This window comes from Helianthus annuus, chromosome 9 (genome assembly GCF_002127325.2).
Source record: "Helianthus annuus cultivar XRQ/B chromosome 9, HanXRQr2.0-SUNRISE, whole genome shotgun sequence".
Taxonomy (NCBI): Eukaryota; Viridiplantae; Streptophyta; class Magnoliopsida; order Asterales; family Asteraceae; genus Helianthus; species Helianthus annuus.
Window position 1 is genome coordinate 88,868,701 of NC_035441.2, and position 12,423 is coordinate 88,881,123.

Here is a 12,423-nt window from a genome sequence, read left to right on the forward strand (position 1 = left end):
TTACATACATGAAATACATCATGTATTCCTGCCATTTCCTCTGGCAGTTGTAGTTGATAAGCTACAGGTCCTATTCTTCTAATAATCTCAAAAGGTCCAACATACCTAGGCCTTAGCTTTCCGCTCTTAACGAATCTGACTACTCCTTTCCTTGGAGAAACTTTTAATAATACTTTATCTCCTACTTGAAATTCTAATGGTTTTCATCTGTGGTCAGCATAACTCTTTTGACGATCTCGTGCTGCTTTTAGTCTTTCCTTGACTTGAATTATCTTATCTGTCATTTCCTGTACTATTTCTGGTCCGGATAATTGTTTTTCTCCAATCTCTGCCCAGCAGACTGGAGTTCTGCACTTTCGTCCATAAAGTGTTTCAAATGGTGCAGCATTAATGCTTGTATGATAGCTGTTATTGTAGGAAAATTTTACTAATGGTAAATGATCGTCCCAATTTCCTCCGAAATCAATTAACAAGCTCTAAGCATATCTTCCATTGTCTGAATTGTCCTTTTGCTTTGTCCATCCGTTTGGGGATGATAAGTTTTGCTTAGATTTAACTTGGTTCCCATTGCTTTTTGGAAACTTGTCCAAAAATGAGAAGTAAAACGACCATCTCTATTGGATACAATAGATAAAGGAATTCCATGTAATGAAACTACTTCATTTACATATAGCTTGGCTAACTGTTCCATACTGAAAGTTTCCTTCATGGGTAAGAAATGGGCAGATTTGGTCAATCTATCTACAATCACCCAGATTGTATCATTTCCTTTTCTTGTCTTGGGTAATTTGGTAACAAAATCCATTGTTATCAATTCCCATTTCTATATGGGCATTTCTAATTGTTGCAATAATCCTGAGGGTTTCTAATGCTCAGCTTTAACTTGAGAACAAGTTAGAGATTTAGCAACATAATTAGCTATATCCTTTTTCATTCCTATCCACTTGAAATTCTTTCTTAGATCTTGATACATCTTATCACTTCCAAGATGTATCGTATACTTAGATTTATGAGCTTCTTCTAGAATTTTGTGGCGTAGGTTTCCTTGTTTAGGTATCCATATCCTTTTCTTATGGAACTTCCAAATTCCATCTGTTCCTTGTTCTAATTCCTTAATCATTCCTTTCAATTTTTCAGCATCGTCCTTGATTGCTGACTCCTGTACTTCTCTAATTTGTTCATTTAAATCTACTTGTAGATTTAATCTGAGAGAACGTACTCACTTTGGTTTTCATGATACTTTCGACTTAAAGCATCAACTACTACATTGGCTTTCCCAGCGTGATACTGGATATCACAATCATAATCACTAAGAACTTCTATCCAACGTCTCTGTCTCAGATTTAATTCTTTTTGCCCAAAACTATACCTTAAAATTTTATGATCGGTGAAGACAACAAATTTATTTCCATATAAATAGTGTCTCCAAATCTTAAGGGCAAAAACTATGGCTCCTAATTCTAGATCATGGGTTGTGTAATTCTCTTCATGTTTCTTAAGTTGTCTAGAGGCATAGGCTATAACCTTTTGACGTTGCATCAACACACATCCATATCCTAACTTAGATGCATCACAATAGACTATAAAGTCTTTAGTTCCTTCTGGTAATACAAGTAGGGGTACGTTGGTTAACCTCTGCTTAAGAATCTTAAAAGCCTCTTCCTGTTTTGGTCCCCATTCAAACTTAATTGATTTGCAGGTCAGTTTAGTTAATGGAATGGCTATTCTAGAGAAATCGTGGATAAACCGTCTATAATATCCTGCCAGTACAAGAAAACTTCGTACTTCTGTTGGTGATTCAGGGACTTTCCATTTAGTAATCGCCTCGATCTTTGTGGGATCCACATGAATTCCTTCATGATTAACCAGATGTCCAAGGAATTATACTTCTTGTAACCAAAATTCACATTTTGAGAATTTAGCATAAAGCTTCTCTTTTCTCAACAATGTGAGGAGTGTTTGCAGATGGGCTGCAAGGTCATCTTTACTCTTAGAGTAAATTAGAATATCATCTATAAAGACAATTATGAATTTACCCTGGTATGGTTTACATATCCTGTTCATCATGTCCATAAATGCGGTTGAGGCATTGGTTAAACCAAATGGCATGACAGTAAATTCATAATGACCGTATCTCGTTCTGAAAGCAGTTTTAGGAATATCCTCTTTCTGTACTTTCAGTTGATGATATCCAGAGCGTAAATCAATCTTAGAAAAGAATCGAGCTCCTTGAAGTTGATTGAACATATCATCGATTCTCGGTAGTGGGTACCAATTCTTAATCATGACTTTGTTCAATTCTCGATAGTCAATGCACATACGCATCGATCCATCTTTCTTCTTAGCGAACAACACCGGTGCTCCCCATGGTGATGAACTTGGTTATATAAAACCTTTGTTAAGAAGTTCATCCAATTGCTACTTCAGTTCCTGCACTTATGCTGTCTTGGTCTTGTTGGGCATGGCTAGAGCTAGCTTCGGACAGTTCTGTCTAATGTGTCCCTTTTCTCCACAATTAAAGCATATCCCATTACCGGGTTTCTTCCTACAGTCTTCTTCCTTGTGTGCGGAGATTTTGCAAAAGTTGCAATATGTAGAACATCTTCCAGAATGCTTTCTTTTGCAGTTCTTACAGGAGGGTGTAGAAGAACCTGTTCCCTTCCCACAGTAGGAATTACTAGAACGGAATTCTTGTGTAAGCTTTTGAGCTAGATTTTTCCTCTGGTTTTCTTCTTGTGTACGTACCAGTTCGTCAGTCAAGGTATTGGCTAATTCTACTGCTTCTTCTATGGTTTGAGGTCTAGCTGCCTTGACTACGTGTCTAATCTCACTAATTAATCCCCAAATATAACGAGAGATTAATACTGGTTCGGGTGAGGCTAAGGATGGTACTATTTTAGCATATTCGAAGAATATGGTAGTGTAACCTTTGCAGTCTATTCCAGTCATTCTAAGATTTAGGAACTTATTGGCTATTTGTTCCTTCTAATTAGGAGGACATAATTTTCTTTCAACCATTTGGTTAAAGTTGATCCATTCCATATTATAAACTTTGTCACTTCCCCTAGACTGGAGTATAGTATTCCACCATTCTAAGGCTGCATTTTTGAAAAGATTAGAAGCAAACATAATCTTATCTTCATTTACGCATTTAATTAATTTTATGACTGCTTCTGACTTTTCTATCCAACGTAAGGCTGCAATGGCTCCTTCATTGCCTGAGAATTCTATTAGTTTGCAGGCCAAGAATTCTTCAAAAGAACAACCGTATGGAGCGGTTCTTCTTCTATTAGGAATTGGAGGTTGGATAATAGGTCCATTGTCATTATTCACACTGTGATATGGTTCAGTGTGTTGACGTTTACTGCCATTTGCAAATTTATCTGCTTCTATAACAGTCTTAATAATATAAGGCATGGCATCTATAATTCCTTGTGCCACTATATGTTGAATGACACTGTTATCTATTTGGTTTCCGTTATTCTCATTATTCTGGTTTTCTTGATTTACTTCGTTCGACATCTGAATTGAAAACATTTAACAGGTATTAATTATCACAGAAAATACAATTATTTATACACAATCACACGAACAAGTTGGTCAAAAACGTCGATCATTGCGACATTTACTCTTTTTCATATATATATATATATATATATATATATATATATATATATATATATATATATATATATATATATGCATCTATTACAAACTACAACTGAAAATTAAAGATACTAATCATCCGTACTTGTATATATATATATAGTACAAAATTACACATATATCTAGTTATGTGCTAAGTGCCGCTCATCCAGTATTGCATTTCCCGCTCATCATATTTCCAAACTAGTCGTTCTCCTATCTGTCTGATTCTATTCCCCTCATTTACTAAATCTTCTCCATACTGATGGAGTTCCTGCACCTATTTTCGACTCATTGGTGGATCTAACGGTTCAGGTAGAGGTACAGGTTCCTTGTAGGGGTCTCCGCTATTCATTTCGAAAAATGTCCTATCAATTTCCTTCCACGACTCAGGTTCTAGAGGTTTTAATTCTTCAGGTGGGTATAAGGCCGAATATGACCTATTGTCGTCAAACCATGGATCATATTCTAGAGGACGTGGAGTTGGGATTCTAGGTGATTCGTCGGGGTTAAATGCACGTATCGGGAATTGGTTCTCTGAGTTGGATTCTAGCATCTGTTGGTCTGAGAACAAAGGTAATAGTGGAGGTTCGGCTACTTGATTTTGGTTAGTATCTACGGCTGTAGTGGCTAACATGTGGAAATTGGCCAACTGTCTATCTAATTCTTCTTCCCAAGGCGGTTTACTGGTTACTTCCTGAATCTGTGTGTCTGCCTCCCTATTAGCTCTAACTATTGCTCTCTGTTGCTGTAACTTTTTCATTCTTTTTCTCCTCTCATGAGCCCCTCTATTAAACCAACCTCTTTTCTTAGTAGTAAAAGGCTCCTCTGATTGTTCCTTAAAAATAAATATTCTCTCTTCTGTATCGGCTGAATATCCTGAGGGATCACGCTGAGATGATGTTCCCTCATTTTTCTGTAAACTATCTAAATGACGATAAGCGTCCGATGTTCCTTGATCACTCATACTGTAAACTAACAAATAGTCAAATAACACATAATACATAATCAAATAAATTATTTCCTAACACAGAATTTGAAATTTCAGTGTCAGCAGAACACTTCTTTGGCTAAAATCAGTGGTTGTAGCTCTGATACCACCTTCTGTCGCAACCCCCGACCCTTATCCGGGAGCGGGCGTATTTGGCTGCAGAATATATCAGGACCATAGTTAGGAAATATTTTTATCAGAGTAAAACACCAAACTTCTATAAGAATAATTTATGGGGATAAAACCCAAGTTCATTTGATAATACATTGATAGGGATAAACCCTAATTTTTTAAAACAAAATGTCTTGTTTATTTAGGTAACTTTTATAGCCACTATTCCAAGCCTTCAGTGCTCTCCAGCTGGCTTCTATTGGGCTTTCACATTACGTTACCTGAAATCACGTTTTAAAAACATTTTGTCAGCAAGAATGTCACACCCTGGCTTTTGCGGAAGTGTGGGTTTATTTGGTATGACTTCTTAATACCATAGCAATTATCATAACCATGCTATATGAAAATAAAACATATGATGTTCATCCATTCATCAAGTTTAAAAAGTTACTATGACAACATTGTTTAAGAGTCGACACATGAAACAAGTTACAACATGACATAATTTAAAATGTGTTCACATGACACAACCAAAAGACATGAATAAAAGCACAGTTTAAGACTTGTAACCCGTCCAGGCAAGGGTCACATTTCCTAAACTCGGATGACATCATTATTCCTTACGCAGCTTGACGTGAATGCATACCTTGCCAGTCCACTAATTTCCAGAAATACATGTAGTTTGAAAAATCAACAAAAAGTTGAGTGAGTTCATGTAAAAGTGATTATGAATAAACCTTTAAAGTATGTATAAAAGTCCCTGGTATGTAGCAATAAGGAAAAAGAGATCACCAATGGGTTGCAAAGCCACTGGTATGTGTGAGAAAGTGCAGGGAAACTCAAACCTAGCAAATTTGTTACCGGGCTTCGGCTGGAAGACACAGTCACCTCTATGGGCCGCCCCGGCCTCACGGGTGTGGGCTCGCTACACCCAAATAGATCTATCATTCTTGTGTCCCTCGGTCCTAACAACGAGGATTAATGGCCTCAAGTGTTGTGCCCACCCCTCACATGATCTAGTAGTATAAACCCTCCCTACGCTAACCATACCATGTAATAAATGTTTGTAATAATTGTCGCATGTATTTCACCCCCCGAAGTATAAAACTGAAAACAGTAAAGAGAAAAGAGGGACATGAACTCACAGAAGTGCGTATCCTGAAACGTCAAACTCCAACTCTATCTGCTGCGTGACGACCTACACGTACTAATGCCTATTAGACGGATGGCCGTGCCTTGGCTTAGGGTTTAACGTTTTTGGAAAAATAGTTAGGCAACTATTTCGTATGCACACTTCTTAATTATTTTATAAGTATATTCCTTCCCAAGGATGGGGGTTTTTATACATGTACTTTATAATTCCGAAAAATATATTTTAAGTACCACTTAGAAAATATATTTAATTTACTTGTCCAAAACATCTCAATTCCAAAATATATATATTTTTTCCAAAAATATTATATTTTACTTCATACATTTTCCAAAATAATACTTATCAAAATATACATATAAGAGTATTTTTCAGAAATACTACATAAGTTGCGTTTTTAAAGTTCGCGTTGTAACAAGAATACTTGTGTAACTTAAATATTTATTTTGTGAGAGCGTTGGTATTATTTTGGAGTCGAAATTTCATAATATTTTTAAGTTAAATTGTTTTTACCCCTAAAAATAATATATCTAGTGCACAGAATAACAAACAATCACACAAGCATTTTATTATAAAATATATATTCTAAATATATATTTATCAAATTTTATTTACGAAAATCCACCTCCGGTACTTGGTATTTTTGCAATAAAAATCATGGCGAAGTTTATTTTGAAAACTAAGTTAAAAATACATTTGTAAACATTTGTTAGAAAAATATTTCTAAGTGTTGTAATTCTAGAAAAATTTCGCTAGAGTTTCCTCTGTAAATGGAGGTGTCCATGCTTTTTAGCATATCATTTTCTTTTGTAAAATCATTCAAACAATTAACAAACAACAATATACAATTTTTTATCACCATCCTTGACAAAAATAAACATGAACCATAAGCATATGAACTTGAAAGTTTGTAAAAATATGTACTAAACTACAAACACACTTAGTAGGTCTTGTTATCTTTAAAAATATGATTAGTTTCTTAAAAACTTTATTTTTAAAGAATGTGTATTTTCACAACATCTAGTCATATTTTCTAAAAGTATTTCCTTGTTAAATTTTCTTTCTACACAAGTGTTCCTACACTTGTTTACCACTAAAAATGTGTTTATCTCATGTAATATCCAAGTTTTAACAACCTTTCGAAAAACCACTTATAGATCTTTAGATCTACAAGTTTACAACTTTAGTTTTCAAGAAAACTTATATTTATTCAAGTTCAAAGTTCATGTGTGGATGGTTTCATCATCCTTCATATCTTTAACCTTTACATCTTGCTAGTTCATGTTCTTAAACATGATCTAGCAAGTCTAGGTGATGAACCATCTTACTTCTACTAACAAACAACATGTATTAAGCATAACAACACAAGATCAACATGATTTCAACATCATTTAACACTACTTCATCTCTTTATCCATTCTTCATCCTTTATGTTCAAGACTAGTTTAAGTTCTTTAGAGTTTCTTAACATTTTATCATTCATTCAACTATTAACCACTAAAAATAAGAACAAGATGAAGATTTGAAGCACTTACTACCATCACAAGGCAAGGGGAGTTTCAAGGCATAAAAGTGGTGGATAAAAGAAAACAAGAGCGGTCCTTTAGCTTCCGAGTGCACCAAGCTTACTTGTAGGGCCTCTTGCACCTTTGAGTGTATCGAAATTGCTTGAATGGAAAGTTGATGGTGGTGGTATGGTGGTGATAGGTGGTGGCCGAAAGCAAGGGAAGAAGGAAGAGAGAAAGCTTGTTGTTTGTGTGATGTTGAAATGAAAGTGTTAACCAAGGTGTTTAATTATAAACCAAATGACACCTTTAACCAACATGCAAAGTGCTTCTAAGCCACCAACATTTTAAATAAAATAATCAAAAGAAAGGTGAGGGTGTCCCACCCTCTTGTAACCGTAGAATGGGGGGGGGGTAGGGTTGGGATGTAATTGATCTAGTTACAATTCTAGTTATGTTTCAAGTGTTAAGTTAGTGTATCATTGTGTGTTATGTAATATAAGGTGTGTTAGGGTGTTCGGGGACCCTAACTAGCTCAGAAAAGTAAAAACAATGTATTTGGCAATATTTTTATGTTCCGGGTAAAGTCCGGTTGTTCGATTGGATGTGGATCCGTTAAAGTGCTAAATTAGTCTTTAAAGTGTCTTTTATATTATCTTTATTGACACAATAAATTCCCAACACTTCGGAAAGTGTCTAGGACTATTTTACCAAGTTTTTGCACTTTACTAACATTGTTAAATGCTGAATTTTGGTATTTAGTGCAGAATTATGCACTTAAAGTATGTTTTAGGCACTTCCGGACACTATAACTATCACCTAGTGACGCAGTTTTATGGTCCTCAACTCCCTACACTCCCTACTAGTGTAGTACTCTATCTCTGGCTCATACTGGCCTCAAAAATATGTCTGTCTAGGTGCTGGCATTGTCAGCATGTTTACAGGGTTATCCGCTCACTGTGCTAACTGTGCTTTTGTGCATCAAGTTTGTCACTATTGTTTGTGTGTAATAGTAGAGTGACAGTATAAAATGTGATGCATATGTATGTATGTATCAGAAAACAGAAATCAGTTTAATCACAATTGTAATCAAGCACATTAATTAAGCACTAATTAAATATTAATTAATTTGTACGGATACCTGGAATTGTGAGGGTTGTCACATTCTCCCCCCGTTAAGAAAATTTCGTCCCGAAATTTTAGGCTCTGCTTCTAGTTGCAGGGGTCTTAGGAAATAAATGAGGGTATTTCTCCTTCATACGATCCTCACGTTCCCATGTGAATTCTGGACCATGTCTTGCATTCCATCGAACTTTGACGAGCTTGAGACTACTCCGGCGTGTCTTGTTTATCTTCCAATCCGTAACCTCTACTGGTTCTTCGACAAAGTGGAGCGTGGCGTCGATATGAATTTTGTCAGCAGGAATGACAACAGTTTCTTGAGTTGGACTCTTTTTCAGATTTGATACATGGAATGTGTCATGAACACCATTAAGTTCAGCAGGTAAGTCCAACTTGTATACTACCAAACCAATCCTTTCTAAAATCTTAAATGGGCCAATGTAGCGCGCATTCAACTTTCCACGCTTTCCAAAGCGTGCCGCACCCTTCCAGGGTGAAACCTTCAGCAAAACCATATCTCCCACCTCGAATTCCAGATGTTTCCTTCTTCGATCCGCATAACACTTTTGTCGATCGCGAGCCGCCTTGATGCGTTCTCGGATCTGTGCAATCTTGTCTGTGGTTTCCTGGACCACTTCCGGACCAACTAACTGTCTATCACCTGCGTCAGCCAACAAATCGGTGATCGACATTTGCGTCCATAAAGAGCTTCGAACGGTGCGGCTTGAATACTTGCGTGATAACTGTTATTGTATGAAAATTCGACCAATGGTAGGTGAGTATCCCAACTTCCACCTAAATCCATTACGCAAGCTCGCAGCATATCTTCTAAAGTCTGAATCTTTCGTTCACTCTGTCCATCAGTTTGCGGCTGAAATGTTGTACTCAGATTCAGCTGAGATCTGAATGCTTCTTGGAAGGATTGCCAAATCCTTGACACAAATCTTCCGTCTCTATCAGAGATGATTGAGAGAGGCACTCCATGGCGTTCAACAATCTCTCTCATGTATATCTCAGCAAATTTGCTCGTGTTGTCTTTTACCCTGATTGGCAGAAAATGCGCAGATTTCGTTAGACGGTCTACTATTACCCAAATAGTATCATGGCCTTTGGGCGTCCTTGGCAGCTTCGTTATGAAATTCATTGAAATCTGTTCCCATTTCCATTTGGGTATTTCAGGTTGCTGCAGAAGACCAGAAGGCTTCTGGTATTCGGCTTTTACCTTGGCGCACGTTAAACACTTGCTAACATAAACTGCAACATCGCCTTTCATCCTAGGCCACTAGTAGAAATCATAAGATCTTGGTACATCTTATCCGCTCCGGGATGAATTGAGTACCGTGACTTGTGAGCTTCATCGAAAATGACCTTCCTCAAACCACCAAACAGAGGAACCCAAATTCGTTTCATGAAACATAAAGTTCCTTCCTCGTTTGGTACCAACTGCTTCTCCATCCCACGGAGATATTCGTCCTCAATATTCCTTTCCTTGAGAGCTTCTCTTTGCGCGGCACGAATGCGCAGTGAGAGATCCGTCTGGACAATCATCTCTAGAGCCCTAACCCTTATGGGCTTGATCCTTTCTTTTCGACTCAGGGCATCGGCGACCACATTCGCCTTCCCTGGATGATACTTGATTTCACAGTCGTAGTCGTTCAACAGTTCGACCCAGCGTCTTTGTCTCATGTTTAGCTCCTTCTGGTCAAATATGTGCTGCAAGCTCTTATGATCAGTGAAGATTGTACATCGCGTACCATACAAATAATGTCGCCAGATCTTTAACGCAAATACCACTGCGCCCAACTCCAAGTCGTGCGTGGTATAATTCTTCTCATGAACCTTCAACTGGCGTGATGCGTATGCTATAACTTTCTGTCGCTGCATCAACATGGAACCCAAACCTTGACGCGAGGCGTCACAATATACCACGAAATCATCCGTTCCTTCTAGTAGCGATAAGATCGGTGCATTACAAAGCTTGTTCTTCAGCAACAGAAACGCTTCTTCTTGTTTGATTCCCCAATCAAACTTCTTGTCCTTCTGCGTCAGGGAAGTCAAAGGTTGAGCGATTTTTGAGAAATCCTCAATGAACCTTCGATAGTAACCAGCCAAAACTATGAACTATCGAATCTCGGTTGGCATCTTTGGAGTCTCCCAATTCTTTATCACTTCGATCTTTGTTGGATCCACGTGGATTCCATTTCCATTAACCACATGTCCAAGAAATTGGACTTCGCGTAACCAGAACTCGCACTTCAAGAACTTGGCATACAACTTTTCCTTTTTAAGTAGCTCCAAAATAGCTCTTAAATGTTGTTCGTGCTCATCCTTTGTCTTCGAGTAGATCAAGAAATCGTCGATGAACACAATCACGAACTTGTCGAGGTACGGCTTACAAACTCTGTTCATTAAATCCATAAAAACAGCTGGCGCGTTTGTCAATCCAAACGGCATCACCAGAAACTCGTAATGTCCATATCGAGTTCTAAAATCAGTCTTGGGAATACTTTCCTCTTGAATTCTCAACTGATGATAACCTGATCGCAAATCGATCTTTGAGTAGAAACTTGAACCTTGTAGCTGATCGAATAGGTCATCATTTCTTGGCAGAGGATATCGATTCTTGATTGTCAACTTGTTCAGTTCCCGGTAGTCGATACACATACGAAAACTACCATCTTTCTTCTTGACGAATAAAACTGGAGCTCCCCAAGGTGAGAAGCTTGGTCTGATGAATCCCTTGTCTAACAACTCTTGAAGTTGTGTTGACAGCTCTTGCATCTCTGAAGGTGCAAGTCGATAAGGTGCCTTAGCCACAGGCGCGGCACCTGGAACTAAGTCAATGTGAAACTCAACTTGCCTTTGAGGTGGCAATCCTGGCAGGTCTTCTGGGAAGACTTCAGGATATTCTTTTACCACTGGGATGTCTTCGATCTTTGGCTCAGTAGCTTCTTTATCCACGATGTGTGCCAAGAAGGCAACACATCCCTTCTGTAAACACTTTCGAGCTTTCAGACAGATGATGATTCTCAGAGGCGTATAGCGCTTCTCTCCGTGAACCACGATCGTTTCTCCATCTTCTACTAGGATGCGAATGGTCTTTTCGGGACAAACAATCTCGGCTGTGTTGCTTGACAACCAATCCATCCCTACTACCACGTCGAAGCTTCCCAACTCGATTGGTAGTAGATCCAAAGTGAACTCGCGTTCTCCCAACTCGATTACACAACCTCTGACGACCTCATTAGTTTCAACTAGTTTCCCATTAGCCAGTTCAATTGAGTACGGTACATCTAACTTACTAGCAGTTAACCCGAGCATATTTTTAAATTCTAACGATACAAAGCTATAGTCGGCACCAGTATCAAACAGAACATATGCAAAGCGTTGATTTATAGGGAACGTACTAGTGACAACGTTGGGATCCTGGCTTGCTTCCCTTGCGCCGATGTTGAACACTCTTCCACGGGCTTGATTCAGTTTTGGTCATTCCCTCTTAAAGTGCCCAACTTCTCCACAATTAAAACATCCCCGTCCTCGACCATTACCATTCCCATTCCCAGCTTGAGTGTTGTTTTGGTTGCGATTTCCATTTCCGGCTTGATTCGCAACATGTCCACGATTTCCATTTCCGCCATTTCCTCCTTGTTGGGGGTTTCCATTACCATTTCCATGACCTCGATTACCACCACGCCCAACACCAGTTCCGGCCCAACACGTATCCTTCGAGTGGTCATTCCTCCCACATGACTCGCATTTCCTTAATTGGCACGGGCCAGAATGATGGCGCTGGCACGTATCACACTTGGGCAGAGTACCCATATAACCTTTTCCTTTGTCCTCAACACCGGTTGCAGCTCTGGCCGGTGTGCTTGACTCACCCTTCTTGTTCACATTAC